At 45.3% G+C, this 26,005-nt stretch overlaps 1 protein-coding gene across 3 annotated transcripts in view; it reads left to right on the top strand.

Moving 5' to 3' along the window:
* The first annotated feature begins 9,107 nt into the window (after positions 1-9,107).
* PLPPR1 (phospholipid phosphatase related 1) overlaps positions 9,108-26,005 on the top strand; it is a 167,959-nt gene continuing 151,061 nt past the window's right edge. For 2 of the 3 annotated variants that reach the window (XM_075931388.1, XM_075931389.1), the window contains exon 1: positions 9,108-9,284. The gene's annotated coding sequence lies outside the window, so the exon portion shown is untranslated. Of the gene's footprint in view, positions 9,285-22,666; positions 22,851-26,005 lie in introns of all 3 variants that reach the window. The other variant, XM_075931390.1, reaches the window with a different exon arrangement.

Below are 26,005 nucleotides of genomic sequence, written 5' to 3'. Positions count from 1 at the left end.
ATCCCTAGGGAATTATTCCAGTGTTTAATCATCCTGACAGGATATTTTTCTTAATGTCCAACCTAAATCTCCCTTGCTGCAGTTTAAGCCCATTGCTTCTTGTCCTAGCATCATAGGCCAAGGAGAACAATTTTTCTCCCTCCTCCTTGTAACTCTCTTTTAGGTACTTGAAAACTGCTATCATGTCTAGTCTCAGTCTTCTTCCTTTCTAAACTAAACAAGCCCAATTTTTTTCAGTCTTCCTTCATAGTTCATGTTCTCCAGACCTTTAATCATGTTGTTGCTTTTCTCTGGACCTTCTCCAGTTTCTCCACATCTTTCTTGAAATGTGGTGCCCAGAACTGGACACAATACTCCAATGGAGGCCTAATCTAGCGTAGAGTAGAGTGGAAGAATGCCTTCTCATGTCTTGCTCACAACACTCCAACACTCCTAATTAAAATGGATGTTTGTAATCCATTTCAAGTTGATTATAATAGTGTGGCCCACACTTTCACAAGTATGCCAGCAAACATGCATCTTTGTGTTCATTTGTGCAAAAAATACTTTTTGCATTCATGCGTCCTCAGTGGTGCAGGTCTATGTCCGTATGTTTTCTACTTGCAGACAAGTGCACATTCAAATTCAGTGGGTGCCATTCTGGAATCCCTCCAATGCTTTCTTGTGGCTTCCAGAACCATACATCACTGAGGGCACATCTACACAGAAGCGTTATTCCGAAACAACAAACAGCATGTCTACACTGCAAGCCATTATTTCAAAACAATGGCTAGCTGGAGGACGTCTTACTCCGATATCTGTAACCCTCATTTTACAAGGAGTAAGGGAAGTCAAAGGAAGAGTTCTCTTCCTTTGACTTTCTGCTGTGTAGACAGCGCCTTTAAGCTGAATTAAACTGTTTCGACTTAAGCTACACAACTGACGTAGCTCAAGTCGTGTAGCTTAATTCAACTTTTTCTCTGCTGTGTAGATGTGCCCTGAGTTACTACTCTGGCTCAGAGGGCAAAAATACTCTCTGTCAGGCTATGTCTACATTGCACGCTTATTTAGAAATAAGCTATTCCGGAATAGTTATTCCGAAATAGCTTATTTCAAAATAACATATCTACACTGCAGGGAAGTCTCAAGTCCGAGCCAGGCTCCCCTAATGTGGACGTGCTATCTCGATTTAGAGCCCCAGGACGCACTGGGGAGGAATAACTTAGAATGTCCCTGGTTTGGGACTATTTCAACATAGCAGCAGAGGAGCATCTACACATGCCTTATTTCGAAATAGCTGTTTCAGAAGGCATTTTTCTTCTTAAAATGAGGTTTACAGCCACCTGTTATTTCAAAATTATTTCAAAATAATGGAATGGCTGTATAGATGCTCGCACAGTTAACTTTGCTGTGTAAACATACACTCAGAGTGCTGATGGAGCTTTTTTGTTTGTTTCCTGCTGCACCGGTCGTACTACTTTACCAGCAAACTCCTCGAGATTCTGCTAGTGAATCCCAGCTCCCAACCCCCCTATAAGAGTGTTCCTCCGTAGCAACCAGCCTGTCACTGGGCCCACTGGGTGCATCTAGACTACATTCCTCTTTCGAAAGAGGAATGCAAATGAGGGAAATTGAAAATGCAAATGAAGCACTGATTTAGAAATCTCACAATTCATTTGCATAATCTCTTCCAATCGCTTTTTCGGAAGAGATTTATTTTTTTAAAGCAGTCTAGATAGGGTTCTTTTTTTAAAAAAAAAAAACCTTTTTCGAAAGAACCCTGTAAACTTCATTTTTTCAGGAATAAGGGTTCTTTCGAAAAAAGTTTTTTTCCCCGAAAGAACCCCGTCTAGACTGCTTTTTTTCTTTCTTTTTTTGAAGAAATCTCTTCTGAAAAAGTGATCGGAAGAGATAATGCAAATGAATTGTGAGATTTGTAAATCAGTGCTTCATTTGCATTTTCGATTTCCCTCATTTGCATTCCTCTTTAGAAAGAGGAATGTAGTCTAGATGCACCTACAGAAACACCATACCTGCTGCATCAAAGAGACTGAAAGCACACCAGTCTGTCAAATTGCACGCCTCAGCACAATATAATAGGAGTGAGCTGACTTTATGGCAGTGTTCCTCAAAATGGACTCCGGGACCTGTTTAGGAAGATTGCTAGTGGGCCTGTGCCACTTCGTTTATCTCAACAGTCCATAGCCACGGAGCCTCGTGACTTCTATTGGATCCAGTTCAGTGTTTCCAGCCACGGGCAGCCGCAGAAAGTGGTGTGGCTCGGGTTGCCACTAGAACTTGGGAGTGCTTCTTTATGAAACATTCAGCGTAATAACTGGGATGCAGACAAGTCAGAGGGGACTTGAATGAGGTATTTATGACTATGTAGAATAAAGTGAAAACTGAGCTGTGGAAATGGAGCGGTTCTTTCTTTTTATCTTGTCCCAAGAGATCACTCGATAAAATTAAGGATAAACAAATTTAGGGATTATTTCGTCTCTTGGACTGTACTTACACAGATGCAAAAGCTATGGTGTCATTTAAAGTTGCTGGATTTTAAAGTAGGGCTGCATGCTAAAAATAAGTATAATTAAATTTCACGCTAAGGAGTCTCATCTGATTGCCAATATGCGTTAGGAAATACTTACCCATTGTGAACACCACAGTGCAAATTCCTAAGGGCACAATACTGCAAGTTGCTTAGGATTCTGGGCTTTATCTGGCAAAGAGCTTGACTGCATGTTTAATTTAAGCACGAGAGTAGCTCGTTGATTTCAGTGGGATTATTCACCTGCTTGCACAGAAATCAGAGAATGGAGCATTACACAAGATCAAATCTTAAAGGCATTATAGCGTTGTTGGGTTTTCTCTTAAACATGAGGTGCTGGCTGTTTCTAGAATCGGGATACTAGATCAGATGGACTGGTGGTTTGACTAACTATGGCAACTATTGTTCTTAATACTGTGGGAGTCCCATCATATAATTCGGGCTACGTCTAGACTGCAGGCTTCTTTCGGAAGAAGCTTTTCTGGAAGAGATGTTCCGAAAAAACTTCTTCCGAAAGAGAGCGCCCACACTGCCAAAGTGCATCGAAAAAGCCATCTTCTTTTTCAAAAGTTAGCGTCCACACATTTAAGCTTTGATTACTATGGATGGAGTGGCCACCAGGGCACCAGTGCGTTTTTCCTCTTTGCTCTTCTTTCGAAAGAACTCCCTCTTCCCCGTCTATACATGCCTTTTTCCAAAAAAGCTATTTCGGAAGAAGGCTTCTTCCTCGTAGAAAGAGGATTACCAATGTCGGAAAAACTCCTCTGTTCTTTTGATTTTTTTTCCCAAAAGAAGTTGTATTGCAGTGTGAACGTAAGTGAAGTTTTTCAGAAAAACAGCTGTTTTTCCAAAAAAACTCTGTAGTGTAGACATAGCCTCATAGTGGGAGGCAAATAATTCCAGAACACAGCAAAACCTATAGAATGGAATCTCACAGTAACGAGCTAAATATTTCAAATGACAGTTCCGGAAGAGGGAGCCAACGGGTGACATGAAAGAAAAAAAGATATTTTGAGCGACTCTCCTTATAGTTGGGGGATAAATGACTCTTTCATGTATTATTGAGGACAATCATCTGAAAAATTAGGGCGGCACTAGCGATTTGCACCACACTGAGAGCAGAATTAGGTCTACTAAATGACAAATCACTACTGCAGTTGGGCTGGGACTGTAAAAGGAGTGTGAAGGAGGCAGCACCCCGAGCCCATTGAATTTCAACTGGATGTGCCACCTAACTCGCTCAGGGCCCTGATTCGTCAAAGCACTGAAGCATGTGTTTAATCACGTAATTAAATCCTATTGAATTCAATGGACTTGGCATGAATATTTAGTCAGGCATGTTCCTCAAAGCCCGGGCTGACTAGGGAAACACTGCTGCATCAGGGTTTGAGTTTAGAGCTCCATGGTACGGAGACCAACTTTTTGTTCTGTGTTTGTACAGCACCCAGCCCACGGGAGGCCTGTTCTGTAACTGGGATTCCTGTGTTTGATGAAAGTGACGAGGAGTCCTGTGGCACCTTATAGACTAACTGAAGTGTAGGAGCATTACTAACTGAAGTGTAGGAGCATATACAATAATAACTAAGGGTATGTCTACACTACCACCCTAGTTCGAACTAGGGTGGTTAATGTAGTCAATCGAAGTTGCAAATGAAGCCCGGGATTTAAATATCCCGGGCTTCATTTGCATCTTGCCGGGCGCCGCCATTTTTAAATCCCTGGTAGTTCGGACTCCGTGCCTGCAGCTACACGTGGCACGGAGTAGGTAGTTCGAATTAGGCTTTCTAATTCGTGGAACGAGGTGTAACGGTAGTTCGAATTAGCCTAATTTGAACTACCAGGGATTTAAAAATGGCGGCGCCCGGCAAGATGCAAATGAAGCCCGGGATATTTAAATCCCGGGCTTCATTGGCAACTTCGATTGACTACATTAACCATCCTAGTTCGAACTAAGGTGGTAGTGTAGTCATACCCTAAGGGTGTAAGAGTTTAACTGGTTAACCTGTTAACCGATGCTTATTGGTTCTTCTTAATGGTTAAACTCTGCGGCTACGTCTACACTAGTATGATTTTCCGGAAATGCTTAAAACGGATCAGTTTTCCGCTATAAGTATTTCCGGAAAAAGCGCATCTACATTGGCAGGATGCTTTTCCGGAAAAGCACTTTTTCCGGAAAAGCGTCCATGCCAATGTAGACACACTTTTCCGCAAAAAAGCCCCGATAGTCATTTTCGCGATCGGGGCTTTTTTGCGGAAAAGAAATCTGTGCTGTCTACACTGGCCCTTTTCCAGAACAGTTTTCCGGAAAAGGACTTTTGCCCGAACGGGAGCAGCATAGTTTTTCCGGAAAAGCACTGATGATTTTACAGTAGATCGTCAGTGTTTTTCCGGAAATTCAAGGGGCCAGTGTAGACAGCTGGCAAGTTATTCCGGAAAAGCGGCTGATTTTCCAGAATAAGTGGCCAGTGTAGACACAGCCTGCTAGAGAAAGTGGGTCAGGCAGCGGGAAGCCTGCAGGGCCAACAGACGATGGAGATGGGACTCTGTGGGCCAGATGCTGCCAAACCACGGAACCCTTTTAACCGTGTAACTGATGGAATTTTGATCAGTTACACAGTTACTATTTTTAAATGCTATTTACATCCCTATTAATTACTAATAATTTTTCTTTTTAAAACCCCAGCCTATCGGAGGTATGCAGTGGTTCCAAAAGTTACATTTAGTTTTCTGGAAGAGTGACTGTTCTTTATTTGGGGTGGAAAGAGGTGGGTTTCCTAAGACACATAGGTTGCTTGAATGCCTGTCCTTAGCTTGTTTCATAGCTGCTAATGTGGAGCACTGATCAAAGATCAGTCTTATTTACCGTTCTCTATTGTTTTTGTTTGTTTTCCTTGAAAAATATTCTTCCTATCAATACTTCTGCTGGGGCCGCCTGGCCTACTTTAGGCTAAAAATAGCCCTTGTTGCTGCTGCTGCTGCTGCTTCAGGCAAACCACACGACCACGCACACTCATAAACGAAAGTTCACCCCTTGCTGCGCTTCCCTGAAATTAGAAGTAGGTTAGAAATCTGCTTGAACACAGGCCCAAGGGGAAAAAACCCCATGAGCTTTCCTGTGCTGCTTTCACTTCACTTCCTGATTGCTGCGGCAAGTGGGGGAAAAGTTGTCTCTTTTTCTGCTGTTATTTCTTCCATAATCCAGATGGGCGGGAGGGGAGGAATCAGTTGGCCACGTGAAAGAGATGTGAGAGGGGAGAAGATAGGAAACAAGATGCAGACCTGAAGGTCCAAAAGTTCAGGTTTGATTTCAAGTGGGTGGCTGTTCTCCAAAGAAGTTTTCTTCACCTGAAGCAGGAGGAAATAAAATTGATCTGTCCGAGGTACTGTGGGAAGCAATATGGCTTAGTGCTCTGAGACTCAAAAGCTCTGAGGATGAAGCAGTAGACTGGGACACAGGAGTCCTAGGTTCTGTTGGGTTCTGTCTCTGCCACTGACGTGCTGGGTGAACATGGATAAGACATGTCACTGTTCTGTGCCTTGGTTTCCCCTTTTTGTAAAATGGATATTACCTGACACCTTAATCACTGGAATCGTCCTTCCTTTGGGACGCAGATCCATAGCATATATATCAAAAACCGCCTGTGTGGGAAGCTGAAAATAATGTGCAATTAGTTGCTTTAAAGCATCAGTAACATTATCTATAGCTTCTCATGGATGATAATAGCAGGAGTGTGTAGGCTGCAGGCAAATCTGAGTCTAATAGAGGGATATTGTGCAAATCATTATGCTATTACTTAACCCTATAAAGTATTTAATATTCAGAAATGCTACAGTAGCAGCTGGGTTTGCCAACTTTGATTCAGCTCAGCTGTCCCACTGTCTTCAATCAATGGGATTATTTATCTGAGTATGTGCACCTCATGTTAAGAAGGGTTTGCAGGAATGGAGCCTTTACATCTTTTATTCCAGTAAAAACCAACTCAGCAGCCCCTGGGAAACAGCATTCCTGATGGTCCGATGCATTATAAAGTCTCAGTAAAGTTCCTAGCACCTTTGATCTATGGCTGTGTCTACATTGGCAAGATTTGGCCTGTCTACACTGGCCGCGAGTTCTTGTGCAAGAACACTGACGTTCTAATGTAAGAAATCAGGGCTTCTTGCACAAGAACTATGACGTTCCCGCTCAGGAATAAGGCCTCTTGCGCAAGTGTCCTTGCGCAAGAGGCCAGTGTAGACAGGCAACATGAATTTCTTGTGCAAGAAAGCCCGATGGCTAAAATGGCCATCGGAGCTTTCTTGCGCTAGAGAGTGTCTACACTGGCACGGATGCATTTGGTCAAAAGCACATCTCTTGCGCAAAGGCACACGCCAGTGTAGACGCTCTCTTCTGGAAGAGTTTTTGCACAAGAACTCTTCTGCAAAAGAGTTCTTGCGCAAAATCATGCCAGTGTAGACGTAGCCCAAGTGTAAGTTACCAGAAGTGGGCCTGACCCTGCATGAGTTCTCTGTAGGCATTGACTAGAGTGTGGGCTACACATGGGTCCAATGACTGAGTGTCAACAAGTCTGCATAGAGTCAAGGTCTGCTTGCAGGATTGGGGCTGCAAACATTAAATGTTCAGGCCTGGATCATTTGGAGACAATAACATGCTCCATTTGCTGTATTCTGTACATGTGAAACTCAGCTGATAGGGAGGGGGAGCCAGGGTAAGTGCAATACTGCATGTAATATAACCAGTGCTACAGATAGGCTTGTATAACCCATCCATCTACTGGCTATGCTTCACTGCCCCATGGAGTGGAACTCAGACTCTTACAGCAAGGGTGGGGAACCTATGGCCCAGGGGCTGGATCTGGCCCCCAGCTTGCCTGGATCTGGCCCCTGAGGCTTGGGGCTCCCCCCAACATCAGGGAGCTGGTGCTCCAGCCCTGCAACATCCCCATCCTTCAGATGCCACCCCCTACCTCCCACCTAATCCTCCAGCCTGCTCCTGCACCCTGTCACCACCCAGACCCACCAACTCCTCACACCTAAAGCCTGCTTCCTGGCAGCTGCCTCCCACACAAGGAAACTCTCATTTTGGCCCCACCCCAGAGCCTGCTGGGACCCCACAAAATTTACTGGCCCAGGTCTCTGGTGTGTGATGGGAACACGGGGAGTGTCTTTCTACTTCTCAGTCGAGGGCCACATCGGTGAGGTGTTTTTGCTCTGGGTTTTTTTTTATTCTTCTCATTTTGTGTGTGGTCCCTGGCCCCAGAGTACAGAGAGAGAGAATGAGTTTACTCTACTGCCTTATCTGAGAGACAGCAGACTTTTAGCTCAAGCTGTAGAGGATCCTGCACTAACTTCCAGAAGTCCCAGGTTCAATTCCACCCATCTGCGCTACACTGCAAGTGCTTAGATTTTTACTTGTACATGTCCATTTGGCTGAAATTGTGGAATAAATACTTCCATCGACTGGCAAAGCAAGAACAGCGCAGTGTTGCAGGCAAGGTAGTTAGTATATTCCGACAAGGGGAGTTGGCAATTTGCACTGGCAGAGTCGACCGTTTCTGCAGCTCGGCCGTGATTTCATAGAATCATAGAATAATAGGACTGGAAGGGACCTCAAGAGGTCATCGAGTCCAGCCCCCCGCCCTCAAGGCAGGACCAAGCTCCGTCTACACCATCCCTGACAGATGTCTATCTAACCTATTCTTAAATATCTCCAGAGAGGGAGATTCCACCACCTCCCTTGGCAATTTATTCCAATATTTGACCACCCTGACAGTTAGGAATTTTTTCCTAATGTCCAATCTAAACCTTCCCTGCTGCACTTTAAGCCCATTACTCCTTGTCCTGTCCGCAGAAACCAAGAGGAACAAATTTTCTCCTTCCTCCTTGTGACACCCTTTTAGATATTTGAAAACCGCTATCATGTCCCCCCTTAATCTTCTTTTTTCCAAACTAAACAAGCCCAGTTCATGAAGCCTGGCTTCATAGGTCATGTTCTCTAAACCTTTGATCATTTGATCGTTCTTGTCTGACGCCCCACGCTGGGGGTCATATACCTCAAGAAAAAGCAGGGAGGGAAAACTGCGTAAAACCCAACATGAATGGGACCCGCCAAACGGATGAAAACGATCCCTCACGTTTGGCCAGGCCTAGTGGTAGGGACGACTGTGCCAAAGACCAGTGGTGAAGACTAGCTCCAGTGCCTCTTGGTTTCATAGTCCCCCCCCCCCCCCTTTCTGGGCTGGCAGCATCAGTTATGAAAGCAAAAGGAATTGCTTGAGCCCTGAATGAATGCCAATGCCCCAGTTCAGGGCCAAGGACCATGCCCCCCATCCCCAAGGCCAAGGCAGGAGGCGGGGGCGGTGCAAAGCAAAGCCCAGAGTTTGCAGAGGGAGGGGTTTCCTGGCATTTCTGGGGGGAGGGGGGGGAGCACAGGGAGGGTCCAGCAGGCAGAGGGGAAGGGCGGGCTGGCCCTGCACACAGAGCGGCGGGGCTTGGGGAAGCGGCTCCCCCTCCCCCGCCCGGCTCTGGAGGGGGGAAGCCCCGGGAGCCTGAGCATCCCCCCCCCCCCCCCCCGCGCCTGCGCGCTCCTGCCCGGCTGCCGGGTCCCTTCTGCTCACAACAGCGGCGGCTGGACCGCGGGCGGCAGCAGCGGCGCAGGACGGAGCCCGGCGGCCCCGCGCGCACCATGCCCTGGCTGGGGAGCGCGGCTCGGGGCAGCCGGCTGCATGGCGCTCGCTCCTGCTAGCTGCAGCGCGCAGAGGTGAGTGCGGGGCGGCGGGGGGCGGCGTTGGCTCGAGGGGCCCGGGTCCGGGGGGGCTTGTCCTTTCGTGCCTCCGCGGGCTGGGCGCAGCCGCCTGCCTTCACAGCAGCAAACTTTTCATTTGGTTTCCCTTGGGGACAAGGGGGGCTGAGTTTAGGGCCGGGGTGGTTGTGGGGCTGGCTGCGGGAGGAGACCCCAGGGGGAGTGGCGTGGCTGTGCTTGCATGTACATATTAGCCAGGGATCGGTCTGTGTATGTGTGTGTGTGTGGGGGGGGTCTCTTGGTTGCCTGTGTGTGTTTGGGTGTCTATGTCTTTTGTGTTCTTGCTCTGTGTAGGGGGAGTTGTGGGTCTGTGTGTGTGTGTGTGGGGGGGGGTCTCTTGGTTGCCTGTGTGTGTTTGGGTGTCTATGTCTTTTGTGTTCTTGCTCTGTGTAGGGGGAGTTGTGGGTCTGTGTGTGTGTGTGTGGGGGGGGGGTCTCTTGGTTGCCTGTGTGTGTTTGGGTGTCTATGTCTTTTGTGTTCTTGCTCTGTGTAGGGGGAGTTGTGGGTCTGTGTGTGTGTGTGGGGGGGGGTCTCTTGGTTGCCTGTGTGTGTTTGGGTGTCTATGTCTTTTGTGTTCTTGCTCTGTGTAGGGGGAGTTGTGGGTCTGTGTGTGTGTGGGGGGGGGGGGGGGTCTCTTGGTTGCCTGTGTGTGTTTGGGTGTCTATGTCTTTTGTGTTCTTGCTCTGTGTAGGGGGAGTTGTGGGTCTGTGTGTGTGTGTGGGGGGGGGTCTCTTGGTTGCCTGTGTGTGTTTGGGTGTCTATGTCTTTTGTGTTCTTGCTCTGTGTAGGGGGAGTTGTGGGTCTGTGTGTGTGTGTGGGGGGGGGGTCTCTTGGTTGCCTGTGTGTGTTTGGGTGTCTATGTCTTTTGTGTTCTTGCTCTGTGTAGGGGGGGTTGTGGGTCTGTGTGTGTGACTCCTTGTGTGCGTGGTTTGGTGTGGGGGGTGTATGTGTGGGAGGGACACACGCGGAGAGACCGCCGGGATGCGTGTGTGTAACGGGTGAGTGTGTCTTCGTGTGTTTGTGTGGCGGTGTCTCTTTGGGGGTCGATGTGCTTGCAGCCCTGTGCCGCTGGTACATGTGGTTCTCTGGGGGTAAGATCTGGGTGGGGGATTGCTTTCTCAAGCGGACCCTGGGCTGCGTTCTCATGGGATGAGGCGGGGGGGTTCACATACGCTGCTGGGACATGCTCCGCTCCCTGCTTCTCTGTCACGGCCCCAGAGACTCCATCCTAGCCCCTCCAGCAGATTAAAAAGTGACCTGTGTGCTCTATTCAACGGACGATCTGGTCAGAGGGGAGAGAGGACGGGAAGGGGTGTCATTGTTTTGATGGTTGTTCTTTCTGTGCATGTACCACAAGCAGCCGAGGTGACGCTGGGGTCACTAATGGGCATGAATGATGAGTTTATTGAAAAGCATGTTGAAATCAGCTCTAGGAGATGAAAGGAGCCGAAATCTCCCCTACAGGCAAAAGGAGCCGGTGTTGGATGTGTCTTTATTCTGAGGATAACAGGGTATGTGAGAGAGCGTGGCTTGTGGGGAATGTGTCCCCAATGTGTGACTGAGGAGTGGGCTGCCATTTTCCTCGTCTTTTCCTTCACTTCTGTGAGCGTCCATAGACAAAGCGAGCTGATGAGTATTTCCCCCGTGTTTTTAAGATACCTATGAAGACCGCATATTTTGAGATGGGAGTGGCTCCTACAAATACCTGTATTTATAGATATGAACACAAAGATGCTTTCCTCCTTGGGAACCAAGGTGGTGCCCTGTACATAGAAAAAGGTTTCAGGACATAAATCCAGATCCTCACCTCAGCTGGTGCAAATGGAGGTCACGCCACTGAGTTGAATGGAGCTATTCTGATTTTGCTGGGAGCCTGGCCTAGTGTCTCCTTTAAATGGGATAGTGTGCGATGTGAATACTTCTGGTGATCAGAAGAAGCTACCTGCCTCCTGCAGGGGAAGGAAAATAAATGGGTTCCCTTCTCCAAGGAAAGGGGATGGATTTTGGATTCATGCAAGGAGTCCACAGTGGGAAGTGGATGTGTGTGAGCAGTGGAAACTGTGTTTCTATTACTATATTCTCCTACCTGTTCTTCCCGGGTTGTTCCCTGGCAATATGTCTGATTCATATCTTGGAACATACCACATATTGAGGCAGAGTTTAATGGCTAATCCAAATCCTTTAAATAAATGTCAAAACGGAGACTGTCACCTCCCGAAATCCCATGTTTAACGTTCACTCCAGGGGTCACAATGGACTTAATCTTGTATCTCTTGCCTAGCCAAAACTCTTATTGGTGTTAATGGGCAGGGAATGCAGAACTGGGCTCCACACATTGTAAAACGTGTCACTCTGTGTGGGGACAGATGGGATATTTTTCGCTTCTCCTGCATGGAAGTACTTACTTCCTTCTAATTGCAGGGAATGATGTGCAGGTCCCACTTTAGAGATAGGGTGCTTTAGAGATATTTATAATAGACCTAATTGTGCACTGGTCTTATACAGCAGAGTAGGGGAGCAAATCTTGGATGGTTGCATTGGACTGACAGACTGCACATGGCTCTGTTCCAGCATGCTGTCCAGCACTGCAGAAGGGGGATGGGCGTGTGCTATCTTTTGTAAAGATCTGGTGCAGCATGCTCAGTTCCTCACGCTGGTAAAGAGGAGCTCTGGGCAAATTATTCCTAAGCATAGTTCTTAGCATTCCTGCCTGTGGCTCACTGCTGACTTTAAAGGCCCAATCTAGCCTGAAATCATTAGCATGAAGTTTCCTAATTCTTTTAATAACTTCCTTTCTTTGTTGTATTTCTTTCCATTTCTGTAAAGGCAAAGGTGACTTGTCAGGAAGACCCAGGTGCCTTTAAAGTGCATGAATATAGACAAGTTTGAATTAACTGTACAGCTGGGATCTGATTTGAGTTCTGGGCTAGGAGAGTCCAGAATTCAGCTTCTGTAAACTGTCCTAGCTTCAGTGACGTAACACCAGATAATGATCTGCTCCTAAAATATTTTAGCTTAGCCTGTGGAAGGTTTGCTTGTCCAGGTTGAACCTCTCTGATCCAGCAACATCCGTGGTCTGGAATGATTTTAGTTAGCTGTATGTCCATTTATCATGGTGTGGCCAAGTTTCCTGAGGTTCCATAAAGTTTATTTACAGCCACCTGTCCTGGCTCTCGGTGTTCTGTGCTGTTATTTACCTCTAATTTAGCCCTCAATGTCTTCTAACAGCCCAGTAAGCAGTGGAAACATTGGTAATGCTGTTAGCTGATATTGGCCTCCCGTCAGGTCCTGAGGGTGCCGGACTAGCAAGTTTCAACCTGAATTGGGAAAAAACAGGGTGTCAGTAAGCATGTTAACCTGTTTTAGCTAGAATGACTTTAAGTGCAATTTTGCCCTTAGTGTGGACATGAAAATGTGTTGACTTTCTGGTTAAAATTGTGTTGAACAACATGCTCATTGAAATGTGTTCATGGGCACATTTTCTAAAATGGTACCATTTCCCTGCAGTGACAAGGTCTAAGAATAAAGAGCAGCTGGCAGGGAACTTCTTTCAGCCAGGACACATGGATCTAATGAGGAGCATTTCGTGACTATCATTTAGTCAGATAAACTTTAAAAACAACAAATGGTCTGGTAGCACTTTAAAGACTAACAAAACATGTAGATGGTATCTTCAGCTTTCATGGGAACAGCCCATTTCTTCAGTTGACTGGAGGCCAGTTTCTCTGTTTGTGGCAGTTATGAAATACTTAGAAATAAATGGAAGATCACTCAAAGAGGCACTTCTAAGCTAAGAGAAGGAGGAGTTTGAAAATACATTTAATTACACCATAAGCCTTTTAGCTTTTCATGTATTATTTCCTAATTTTCTTTGCTAGCTTTGCTGGTTATCCAAGATTTTTTTTCAAATTGCTATCTCTCAGCTCTTTTCTTCCTTCCTCCTACTTCTTCTAGCAGTAAGAGGCTAGATGTTGAATTTTGTGAAATCTCAAGCATTTGCATAACAAGTTGTGATATTATTACAGAATTAAGTGGAATTTTTTTTAGCTTAGATATGCCCCTTGTTAGCGTTTTCCTGGTTACAAAAGTCTAGTTTTCATGTTCGTTCTTGTGCAACTAACAAAATAGCAATAACAATAATAATATTTAGCAACTATTTAGCACACTGTGGACCCAGTCTTGCATTGTACTCAAAGTACTTTATCTTCACATTGAGTCAGTCCACTGGCTCATGTAGGGCTCTGTGAGATGTAAGGGTGTGTCTAAACTACATGGCTCCATCGATCGGCAAAGGGAAATGAAGCCGCGATTTAAATAATCACGGCTTCATTTAAATTTAAATGGCTGCCGCGCTGAGCCGACAAACAGCTGATTAGCTGTTTGTCGGCTCAGCACACTAGTCTGGACGCTCCCGTGCCGACCTGAAAGCCCTTTATCGTCCCCCCCATTATGCCTCGTAGGATGAGGTTTACCGGGGAAGTCGATAAAGGGCTTTCATGTCGGCAGGGGAGCGTCCAGACTGCCCCGATCTGCTGACAAACAGCTGATCGGCAGAGCGGGGCAGCCATTTAAATGAAGCCACGATTATTTAAATTGCGGCTTTATTTCCCTTTGCCGAACAAACAAATCTACATGGCTCCGTCGACGGAGCCATGTAGTCTAGACGTACTCTAAGAGTCCTCTTGCACAGAAGTGTAGAATTGAGCTCTCAGAGCAGTATGCATAAATTAACCAGTTGCATATAGTAATTTTTGTTTACATACATTCATGCGGTATTTCACCCATGAATGTACAGAAAGCTTTCAGAAACCACATTAGTCATGGTTAGAATTGCTTTCTAAAAAGTACATTTAAAAAGTCAGACTCTTACTTAGCCAGCTAAATGGAATATTAGTTTATTAGATCTGGAGATCAGTTCTGATTTTATTTTCTAAATGAAAGAAAGTTTGGAGGTGGGGAGCAGGAGGAAAGGGAAGCAACCCCTCCCCAAATCCTGCAGAGAATGATAGAGAGTCCATACTGGTTTTTTTTTCCTGCAAGTTAACATTTTTCAAAGGAAATACTTTCAAGGTTATACTTATTTTTCTTTCATGAGGACCATATTTTTTTGTTGAGAATAGCAGCAGAAAGCAAGGAAAAATTCTGAGATTCTGGTGACAATATAAATCACTTGAACTTCCTTCTTCTGAGTTTCATCAAGAGTAACTCGGAAGAGCGTTAAATTCTGTTCTCCTGCATAGACATGTAAAGTCAGTGGTATTGTGCAGGTGTGAGAACAAGGTGGTCTTTCCCTGAAAGGTGTGAGGACCTTCAACTTCACATAGGTCAAATCTTGCTCAGTTTTTGCTTAGTCCTTATTTGGATAAAAGTCCCATATGCTTCAATGAGGAGCGAATCCAAGATTTGTCCTACTGACTTTGTTAGGAGACCAGAGGTTAGCTCCTTTCAGAATTTGGACCATTGTGTCTCATTGTGATCCTAATCCTATGAGGGCCTTCAATTCTTGTCGAATCAAGTGGAAACAGGGCATTCAGCTACTTGCAGAGCCAGGTTCTGTATTTATCTACAGCCTGTGCTCTGTAAATCCAGTATTGAAGTTTAAGGATCGGCAAAGCTTTTCTTGACTCTCTAATGGGCATTTTGCCTGTGCAAGGACTGTAGAATTTGGCCATGAATACATTATCTGTAGAAAAGCTTCAGAGGGATAGCCGAGTTAGTTTGTAACAGGAAAAACTTAAAAAACAACAAATAGTCTCATAGCACCTTAAAGACTAACAGAACATGTCGATGGTGTCATGAGCTTTCGTTGGCACAGCCCAATTCTTCAGATGACAGGGAGTATTAGAAGTCCAGATCCAAGAATAAAAAATTAGAAACTTTTAATTAGAGAATTAAATTTTGTTAGTCTTTAAGGTGCTACTAGTCGATCGTTGTTTTTTTAAGTTTTTCCTATTATCTGTAGAGTCAGTCCTGCATTCTTTGCATGTCCAAAACACTTGTTTGACTTCAGGATCTTTTGTGGCTATCCATTTTGAGGGGATTTTCTTGCTTTTAAAAAAAATGTAGAATGCATTATTGCGTCAGTATAAAGTTGGTGCAACAACTTGTTTCTATCTTTTCTAGCTGAAACTAACCTATGTACTGGCTCTGAAGAGTTTAGTTGTCTCTGTGCATGTGCGTGATTCCTCCCCCTCTCGCCCCTTCCACAAGATTTCAGCTAAAAGAGTTGATCCTTCAGGTTGAACCTCCTAAATCTGGGACACTCTAGTCCGGCGACAATGCAAGCCGGTTGGGAGTCCAGCGGTGAGAGAGCCTCACCATTAGGACTGGCGAGCTCCATCCCAGGGCGACCCAGCTGGGCACGGCAGCAGCCGGGCAGCCGTAGAGCCCTGTCCCAGCATGGTAGCAGCCGGGAGTCAAGGCGCTCCAAGCCAGCGGGGAAACTGCCCAGGAAACCCTGGCCAGGCAGGAGAGAAGCCATGGAGCCCCGTCCCTGGGAAGCCCCGGCTGGACGGGACAGAAATGGGGCCTTGGTGGCTGGGGAGCTCCATCCCCGGGGAGCCCCAGCCAGCTGGTAGAAGCAGGTCAGAGCCAAGCCCTGTAGCAGCAGGGCTGGAGTGGAGCCAGCTGGAGGGAGGGGCCAGTGGCAAGGGACCTCCCTTGATCTGGCAAATTCCTTCATTCGGGGCCAGCCAGGTGCAGGACCAGGGCGGTCCAACTTGTACAATCCTTTTTCCCATCAATGATCCTTATTCACACCAGTAGGGCTCGTGTGAGTAACTCATGTGAGTAGGGCTTTAAAGACTTGGCCCTTTGTCACTTGTTTCTCTGAAGGATCATTGGGGTTGCTTACCAGTTATTAGCTATTATTTCTTTGAATGTTCATCTGTTGACTCTCATTTCTAATGCTGCTTCTCTTGTATTCTAAGGCTGTTTTCCACAGGTAGAGTGATGCAAAACAGTCTCTATGTAAATTGGAATTAGTCCCTGTTTTAATTGACTCATTCCTTGGTATTTCCTCCTACCTAGCATAAAGATATGTGTACATTTAGGAATATTTCCAGGTACACTGTGCCTCCATGAAAATGCAAGATTAAACTTTTTGCTTGTGGCTTTCCCAGACATCTATGATAACACACATACAATTTGGGTAAAAACCCTCAGCTTCTTACAATGCATATGTAGCTTTTATTTTCCATAAAGATGTGCCATATATTTATTCCATCTTCCAGTGCTTTCCCCGAGGTACAAGGTAATTTTCTTTATTCAAATGGGGTTTATAGCAATAGGCATATTTATATTAAAAAGTATGGAGCTTTGCTAGTGCAATATGTAAGGTGTCTTATTGTAGTCTCTGATTTTTGTCATGCACAGCTGAGATCTTGCAGGTTACATTAAAAACAATACATAAAAAGGAGATTGAAGATATAATTAGCTGGCAAGGGGGAGAGAACAGAATGTAATAAGCAGAGGTTTGATCAGTTATCCCACAAGCTTAGTGCTCTATCATTATTCTCATCTCTTCGCCAGCCCCAGAAGTAGCTTCCAGGCAGCCCCCCATGCACAAATGTGCTAATCATCTGTCTAACTCACCCTCTCTAGGGGGCCCAGGATATGGAATAGATGTAAGACCTTGCAATTCACACCAGCGCTAACAAATAGAGCTGTGTCTGCAAGGCTTATGTCTCTTTTATATTTCTGATAAAAGTTAACCGTGCTTTCTTTGGATTAAGAGAGAGGCTTCTGTTTGTTTGGAGACGTCACATTTACTTAAAACAGGCAGGGTGGCTAGATTGGCGGTCTCTACATTCTTTCAAACCAGTTGTTTGAATAACCCTTCAAACTTAAGATGTCTCTTTCAATCTTTGTTTCTCCTTTGCAATGACGTAACAAGCAAAGAAAACATGTGCGGGCCAATTCCTGCAGGCTTTGCTCAGTAAGATCCCCCATGGAGGGGATATGTTAATGGCACCTATTATTATTGGCAAAGATACAGTTCCTAGAGTAAAATGACAAACACACATGGGGCTGTAATACACTGACTCCTAGTTTGCTACTTTGCTTTAGCTTACAAGAATGTGATCATTTAAAAATTTCATGGGGATTAGACTCCTTGTGCGAAGCCTGGGTCTACTTCATTCCCTGTTTTGAGTGGGGCTTAGGTGATGTATAACCCTTCTGCGAGACTCTACACGGGGCTGAATTTCATCCCTGGTGGTTCCTGCAAGCAGTACCATGTGAGTAAACATTATACCCACTTGAAGCCTCACTAAAGTAAAGGGGAATCTACATAGGCTTAGAGCAGCTGGTATAAGTGGGTCCATATTCAGAAACCTCCACCACAATTTTAATTCAAAGGTGCTTCTTTGTCCTGATTTATTTTTTTTATCATCACTTTCAGAGCCTCGTGAGCTAAATAAGGTTAGAATTGTGATCCAGAGACCATGAGTTTCGATAGATAAAACCCTAATCTGATGGAAATGCACATAACGGTGTAAGGAAATTGCATCGCATTCACATTCCTCTGCATGCTTCTGTCTCTGACATTTGTAACGCATTCACAGAAAACAAAATGAAGTACATTTGATTTCCACATGTCCAATAATGTATTCTATTTGTTCGGTAATTGCTTTTCTGTTTGCATTTTGTATCTTGTACAGTAACTGATTTTTCTACTTGTTGAGACCCTCTTCTGCATTCTTTGTACACAGGCCTCCTGCAAAGTTTAAACCAAAGGGAAATTGTAGCTCTCTCTCTTGTTGCTGGCTAAGGTATTCAGTAGAAAACTTGGCTGGGTTTTATAAGATGATGCGTGCCAGGATTTCTGGGGCCTCTGATGGAGTTCTTTTTATGGGGAAAGAGAGGAGAAGCAGAGGGATGGAGGCTCATTGTAACGTACTTACATATTTGCTTCCCTTCAAACCACTGATCCTATTGAGTGTGGCCAGACATGTTTGCCGTTTTCGAATATAATCCAGAGTTGCGATGACATATCTGCACAAAGGCAGTTAGAGAAGCTATTCTGATATCCTCCTGGAGGAATGTGGTCACTAACAGATCATACCTAATGCTGGTTCTCTGGCATGCGTCCATGCATTCTTACCTGTTAAACTGGCCCCATGCCCACTCAGAAAATCCCGTGCCAGTTCCAACAAGCAAAAGCGTCAGTGTAATAGAGGAAAGTGTGAACAATTCAGTTACGCTGAGAAAATCACCACAATGCAAAGCCAAAAAGGTGCCATTCGCTACATTATAAGAATCACATCTATTGGGATTTCTGGGCATTTTACCATTGATGAATTCATCCCCGCAATATTTTTTGTTCCAATTTCAGTGCTCAGAATTCTACAGGCAGCGAAGGAAATACTTGTGCACATTCTGAAGAAGGCCAATTACACTTCTTCCTCATATGTCGCAGGAGATTTCTAAGACAAACTGAGATTGTTTTAACAAACTACAGAGCTTTTCTACTTTGGGTCACCCATTGGAACGTGGGCCAGGTAGCCCAGAAGTGAACGTGAACATCTAATTCAACGCTTTTCAAACTTTGTTTTCCCTCATAACCCAGTTGAAGAAAATTGTTGATGCCTGCGACCCAATGTAATTTGACTGGAGTGTGAGCTGTGGGATATAAAGGGTGGGGCAGGGCTTTGGCAGGAGGGGCTTACCTTGAGCGGCTCTCGGTTAGCGGGGGTGCTAAGGCAGCTTCCTGCCTCTCCTGGTACCGCAGACCATGCTGTGCCCCAGAATCAGCCAGCAGCAGGTTCCCAGCCAATGGGAGTGCAGGGCTAGTGCTTACGGAGCTCTGTGCGCTCCCTCTCTCTCCCCGGCCACTAATCAGCTGGATCTGCTACTGGCCACTTCTGGGGAGCAGCATAGTCTGTGGTGCCAGGACAGGCAGGTAGCTGCCTTAGCACCCGCACTGGTCAACCAGCAGCAAGGAGACCCAGTGCTTGACATTTCACCACCCCATACTGGGTGGAACCCGTAGGTTGAAAGCCACTGATCTAATTGGTGTTTGGCCACCAGTACAGTATGAGTTGACGGTTTCAGTTGCTAGGAGGCAGATGTTTGCATCATAAAATCTACTGTCATTGTTGGCCCCTTTCGTGGTGAAAAGAACAAGGGCTGGTTTTCCCTACGGTTGATCACTGTCAAATTGTAAAGCAAGATGGGATGTTTTTCTAAAGGATGTGTGGCAGGAATTTTGGGGACGTTCAATGCAGGAGGTCAGACAAGATCCTCACAAAGGTTCCATCTCGTCTTGGAATCGGTGAACTGCGCAGCCTTTTGTCCTCCGAGCTGCTGTGTCCACATCCAGGCTGAGAGAGATCCGAGCGAGGTGGGGAATTATTTACTGCACTTGCTCATGCTGTACTTGAGCTTCTGAATCAGAAAGCTCCAGTTTCCACTGTCTGTACTCCAGGGAAGTACAGGTCTTCCCTGTGGAAGTGTGAGTCACAAACAGCTCTAATTTCACATTGTTGCATCACTCAGCCAACCACACCTCTGGCATCTCGAGCATGCCTTTCGTTTTATTTCAGGAGGCAGGAGGAGATGTCAACATACAACAGCCCCTTAATGGGGTTCCATGATTATCAACATTTCTTCAGAGGTCAACAGAATGAAAGCACAAATCAGGAAAGCCACAGCTGCCTAAGGCCTTAGCTAAGGCAAACAAAGAGGCTGTAGCCCATACCTGCCATCCTGTGTGCCTTGAAACTGTTTGACACAAGCACTGAGTACCACGATTCGGGGAGATATCACCTGTCTTGGTCTCAGCTTTGTGGCTGCGGTGTCATGTAGTGCGTTAAGGACCGAGCACCAACAGTGAAGGTGCTCACAGCTAGATTCCACAGCACATTCCTAGGAGGTTGTGGGTTGGGCACTGCACCCACATGGCAGCTGTGGAAGATTCAGTGACAGGGAGTCATCACAATCACGGTCAGAGTAATAATAGAGATGTAGCCGTGTTAGTCTGGTGTAGCTGAAACAAAAAACAGGACTATGTAGCACTTTAAAGACTAACAAGATGGTTTATTAGGTGATGAGCTTTCATGGGCCAGATCCACTTCCTCAGATCAAATTGTGGAAGAAAATAGGCAGACAGTAACCAAAGGGATACAATAAAAAAAAAAAGTGAACACACATAAAAAGGACAAATCAAATTTCAGAACGGGGGGGGGGGGGGCGGGAGGGTGATTTTAACAACCTACACCCCACCATCAATCTTAGCCTGGACTATTCTACACGAGAGATCCATTTCCTGGATACCACAGTACAAATCACCAATGGAAAATTAGACATCACTCTCTGCAGAAAACCCACTGACTCATACCGTTACCTTCATGCCTCCAGCTCCCATCCAGAACACACCATACGATCCATCGTCTATAGCCAAGCCCTTCGATACAACTGCATCTGCTCTAATTCCACTGACAGAGACCAGAAACTTCAGGATCTCTACCAAGCATTTATTAACCTCAATTACCCACCCGGAGAAATAAAAAAACAAATTGAAAGAGCCAGACAAATACCCAGAAACCATCTACTTCAAGACAGACCCAAGAAAACCAACAATAGAACACCACTTGTCATCACCTATATCCCCCAACTTAAACCCGTCCAACACATTATCAATAAACTACAACTCTGTAGAACAGGATACTGAACTCTGAGGCGCTCTGGGAGACAGACCCATAGTCTCCTACAGACAATCACCTAACCTCAGGATGATTCTTACCAACAATCACAGGACATACCACACTAATACCAACCCTGGAACTTTTCCTTGCAACAAACCCTGTTGCCAGCTTTGTCCATTTATTTACTCTGCTGACACCATTATTGGACCTAACCAATTCAGTTATAAGATCAAGAACACATATGCCTGCTCATCCATAAATATAAATTGTCATCATGTGCCGACAGTGTTCGTCTGAGAAGTTTGTCCAATGTACATAGCAGACACTTCGCCAAAGAATTAATGCACAAAAAACGGATATCAGACAGTATCACAAAGAAAAAACAGTTTCTTGCCATTTTAACCAGAAAGAGCATTGTCTCAACGACTTGATTACCTGCAGCCTGCTTCAAAGACATTTTAATACCAGACTTGAAAGAGAATCCTCTGAACTGTCATTCATGCTTAAATTTGACACTTTACTCCTGGGTCTTAACAAAGACACTAATTATCTTCCCCATTACAAAGATAGCTTCCTCAATTATCACCTCTAATATCATTAGCTCACAGACATTTACCTTCCCCCCCCACCCCATCCCCCCTATGTTCTGAAATTTGATTTGTGTTCACTTTTTTTTTTATTGTATCCCTTTGGTATATATGGTCATGCCTATTGTCTTCCACAATTTGATCTGAGGAAGTGGATCTGGCCCATGAAAGCTCATCATCTAATAAACCATCTTGTTAGTCTTTAAAGTGCTGCATAGTCCTGCTTTTTGTTACAGTCAGAGTAGTGACTAGAGATCGGCCATCATGCATATTAGGTTGCCAAATACAGTACTTCTCTCATGCACATGCAATAGCTGCCAATGACCCATGGATTTGAGAAACAGTGTGGAAAACGTCTGACACACAGAAGGGCACAGGCAGTTGAAAGCAAAGAAAATGAGATGTCCCATTCAGACTTGATCATTCTTTAAGCAATGACTTAAGAGGCCACGTGAATCTATCTTGCCAACCCAGCTCAGGATGTACTATATATATATCTAATTCAGCACCTGAGCCCACTCTGCAGAATTCACTGAGGCTACGTCTACACTACGAGTTTTCTTGGCAAAAAATATGCAAATGAGGGACTTGTTTGCATGAGTCACGATCTCATTTGCATGTTTTCTGTTGATCTATTTTTGCTCTGGGGTTTTTGCGCAAAACCAAGTAGCATGGACATTTTCTTTTTGCGCAAAAACTCCTTTTTCCGCAAGATCTGTATACCTCGGGATTTGCATGTCCTGTCTTGCTGTTCTGCATTTTTTTCAATATATGAAGATCTGCAGTTAAGAGTAGCCCACCCAGTCTAAAGCCCATCTTTTTGGAAGCAATATTGACAGGATGTTTTAAGAAGCCATTTTAAGGTCAGCTATTTCATTTGTAGCGGGATCCCATTCAATAATCTCATGCAGTCTGTAAGCACTTACAGAACATCCAGAAAAATTAATTACACTGCCTACTTCATTATTTGTCAAATGACTGGTGCTTTGTGTCCTATTTCAGGTTAGACAAAATGACTTTGTGGAGGGTGTGAGCACAATACATGGTGTGTTTTCTTGATAAGGGCAGAAGGCAGTTTAATTATCTTATTCTGATTGTTTTCTGACAGGACTTTGGGATTTGTATTATTCGTCTGTGTCCAAGGCTGTGTCAATGCATATGTCAGCATACCTCAACGTAGTTAGCAGAGTTGGGCCTAGGAGGACATGAACTGACAAGCTGCCCTAGAAAATGTGTGTGCTTAGTGGCGAGTCAGTCTGTCACGCTGGCAGCATCTGAGCACATTAATGCAGGTAAGCTGCCATCTTCCGTAGATGGGCCTTTGTCTTCATGTTCCCCATCTGTCCCTTGGGTTGTTGTGAATTGCAGGGTAAGATTGATCACCAAGAAAGGAGCATCAATAAGCTCAATTCATAGGAAAATAGAGTGAAAGTGATATGAAGCCGCTAAAGTGAGCGCTTTATACTGCTGGTGTCCCAGCTGGGCTTTGCTTTGTCAACTTGTCAGTAATGGTATTTTTGATTAAATCAGGGCTTTGTTTGTTAAATATTTTGAGAATTGATTGTGTGTGTTTAAAGCTCATCCTAACTGTTCGTTTTCAATTAACATTTCTGTTGGACGAATGCTGATCCAGCTGGAGGACAGTTGTTTTCTTTTTTTAAATGAGTTGATTGTTCAGAACTTTCCTTGCTTTACATGGCCCTATTTGTTTGAATAATATAATAGAATCATGGGGCTGGAAAGGACCTTGAGAGGCCTCCGTGTCCAGTCCCCTGCCCTTAAGTTAGGACTAAGTATCATCTTCTAGGCCAGTGATCACCAACTAGTCGATCGGGATCTACTGGTAGATCTTGGAACCTCTGACAGGTGATCCTGAGAGGTTTGGCCAGGAGGCTATCAAGTGCTGGCACTTCATCTTCCCCTCTCAGCACTGCCGTGCTGCTCCTGCCCTCTGCCTTGGAGGTGCCCCTCATCCCTGGGAGCCTTCTGCTTGCCGTACAGGGCACAGGAAGAGGACGGGGGAGTGCTGATGTCAGGGTGTCCCTCCCTCTACCCTGTACCCCATCTCCACAGAGCAGAGGGGGGCAGGGATGGAGAGAGTTTGCTGGCTGCTTTGGGAGTGGTGCAGGGTCAGGGTAGGGGTGAGTTTGTCTTAGCCCCCTGTGGTAAGCAGTGCCCAGCTGGAGCTCGCATTCCAAACCCTGGCTCCAGTCCTGAAACCCTCATGCACCCCGAAACCCTACCCCCAGCCTGATAAAAGCGAGTGAGGATGGGAGAGGGAGGACGGAGTGAGTAGGGGCAGGGCTTCAGAGAAGGGGTGGGAAGGAGACGGGGCAAGGGTATTTGGGTTTGAGGTAGATCCTGGATTGTGCTTAAATTCAAAAAGTGATCTCATGCTTAAAAAGGTTGGGGATCTCTGTTCTAGGCCATCCCTGGCAGGTAATTGTCTAACTTGCTCTTAAAATCTCCAGGGATAGAGATTCCACAGTGTCCCTAGGCAATTTATTTCAGTGTTTAACTACCTTGACAGTGAGGATGTTTTTCTTAGATAACTGATGTTTTCTTACGTTATTAGTGTTTCCCGTCCCTTTAAAATAGTCAGGTTTCATTTATCTAAAGTCCTTCTCGCCCCCTCCCACTGTCCGTTTATATAATCGAAAGTGCTGCTGCCACTGTGTTTGCTGTGATGGATGTATCTCATCACAGATGACTTAATTTGATGATTGGCTTCTTGGGCATATAACTCAGCAAGATGGCGTCAGGTATTCAAAGACATGTTTATGCATCGGAGAGATCAACAAGAGTTGGTTACCGGATAAAATGATTCCTTTGTCAGTTCTAAAGACTATCGATAGCTGCGAACAGCATTCGCAGCCATAGAAATGTGATGTCTTTGGCAATGGTAATTGTCAAAGATGCTGAATAACTATATGCATAGCAATGCATTTAATATTAAATTGTGAATTCACACGGGGGCATATCAATCTCTTAAACCCCATTAAGTCCGATGGGTGGATTTCATCCCTGCACAACAGTTTAGCAGAATGGCTATGTCCCTCTCAATGCCATTTAAACCCTATTTGTCTTTGCCTCATGCTGAATTTCACTCTGGAGCTAGTAGAGAACAGGCATGCTCTTTGCAGTAGTTTCATAGAAAAGGCCATTTAAAATATTAGTATTCTGTGAAATAACGCAAAAGAGTTGTTTAAAAGCCAGTCTAAAGAGGAGCATTTACTCATTACGTGGTAGAATACAAGGTACTTCTTGCTAGCAGGGATGTGAAAGGTTAACTAGTTGACTGGAAAGCTTCATCCTTAATCAGTGGTACTTACCAGTTCCTGTTAGCCAGTGAGGGCTAGGCAGGGAGCTATTCCAGCCTTGTGGGGCCCACTGTGGACAGGAGCTGCTTTGGGGGCCTGGAGCAGCCCCGACCGCCAGCGGCGGTCCTGGGGGGCTGTAAGCGCAGGCTGTGGCGGTGGGCTGCCCTTGCCTGGCTGCAGAGAGGGAATATTGATTAACCAATTAAATGCGAAGTAAACTTCATGTTTAACCAGTTGACCAATTACACGGGCTTTTATATCCCTATTTGCTTGTACAATTAACTCAGTCTTATTGTAAGGCATTAGTTGGCGCAAGTGTTAGAAACTGGAGTAACAGGGATCCCTATTAGGATAGAGCATATGATACAAGAAACCGGAAGGACAGAATGAAGTCGCTGCACTGTGTGTGGAAGGGAAAACAAATGAGTTAGGGTCAGTAAATTGTGTATTTATTAGAGAAGAGAGAACAGAACTGCATGGGTCCTGAAGAGAACATGCCTTGAGCTACAGAAGAGAAAAATACCCTGGTCAGGTTTGCCTTCCTCAGTGGCTCAATTTCAGAATGTGGGCCCAGGCTCTGAGCTGCCATGGTGACGGGGGCTATTTCAGTCTCTGGGGAGAGAGAGACTGACTGGGCCTTGCCTGGCTGCTCAGGATTTTGGGGGATATGGAAGGGATGAGATGAGGCCATGCTGCTGGTGGGGCTCCAGCCTGGGTGTTAGGGTGGTATAGCCTGCTGATCTTTCTGTGGGGTGTTTGGGAGCCGCTTTATCCCCTATCTTAGGTCTGTCCAATCGCAGTGCAGGGCCACACTACCCTTAATACAGGGAGGAGCTTAAAAGACGTTCTACCCCGCTATGTTCGGCCATCTTCTTTCTCTTCAATAATCTTTATTAAAACACTATCAAAACCACAGATTTTTTGCTTAGAGGAATTTTTTGTTTCAGTTTTTGAAAAGGAACATTTCTCTCACCAAAATGGAAAACACCAGTAACATCTTGCTTCGATCAGAAATGAAAAAGGATCTGTTCAAAATCTGAAGTGTGTTTTGGCTAAATGCTTTTGTAGTTTTGACTCAGTTCAGATATTGCCATGTACTGTCTTGCTTCGGCCTTCTACTCCATTAA

The sequence above is a fragment of the Pelodiscus sinensis genome, chromosome 6 (assembly GCF_049634645.1).
Source record: "Pelodiscus sinensis isolate JC-2024 chromosome 6, ASM4963464v1, whole genome shotgun sequence".
Taxonomy (NCBI): Eukaryota; Metazoa; Chordata; order Testudines; family Trionychidae; genus Pelodiscus; species Pelodiscus sinensis.
Note: the sequence above shows the minus strand (reverse complement) of the source record. Positions and strands in the feature narration are given on the sequence as shown.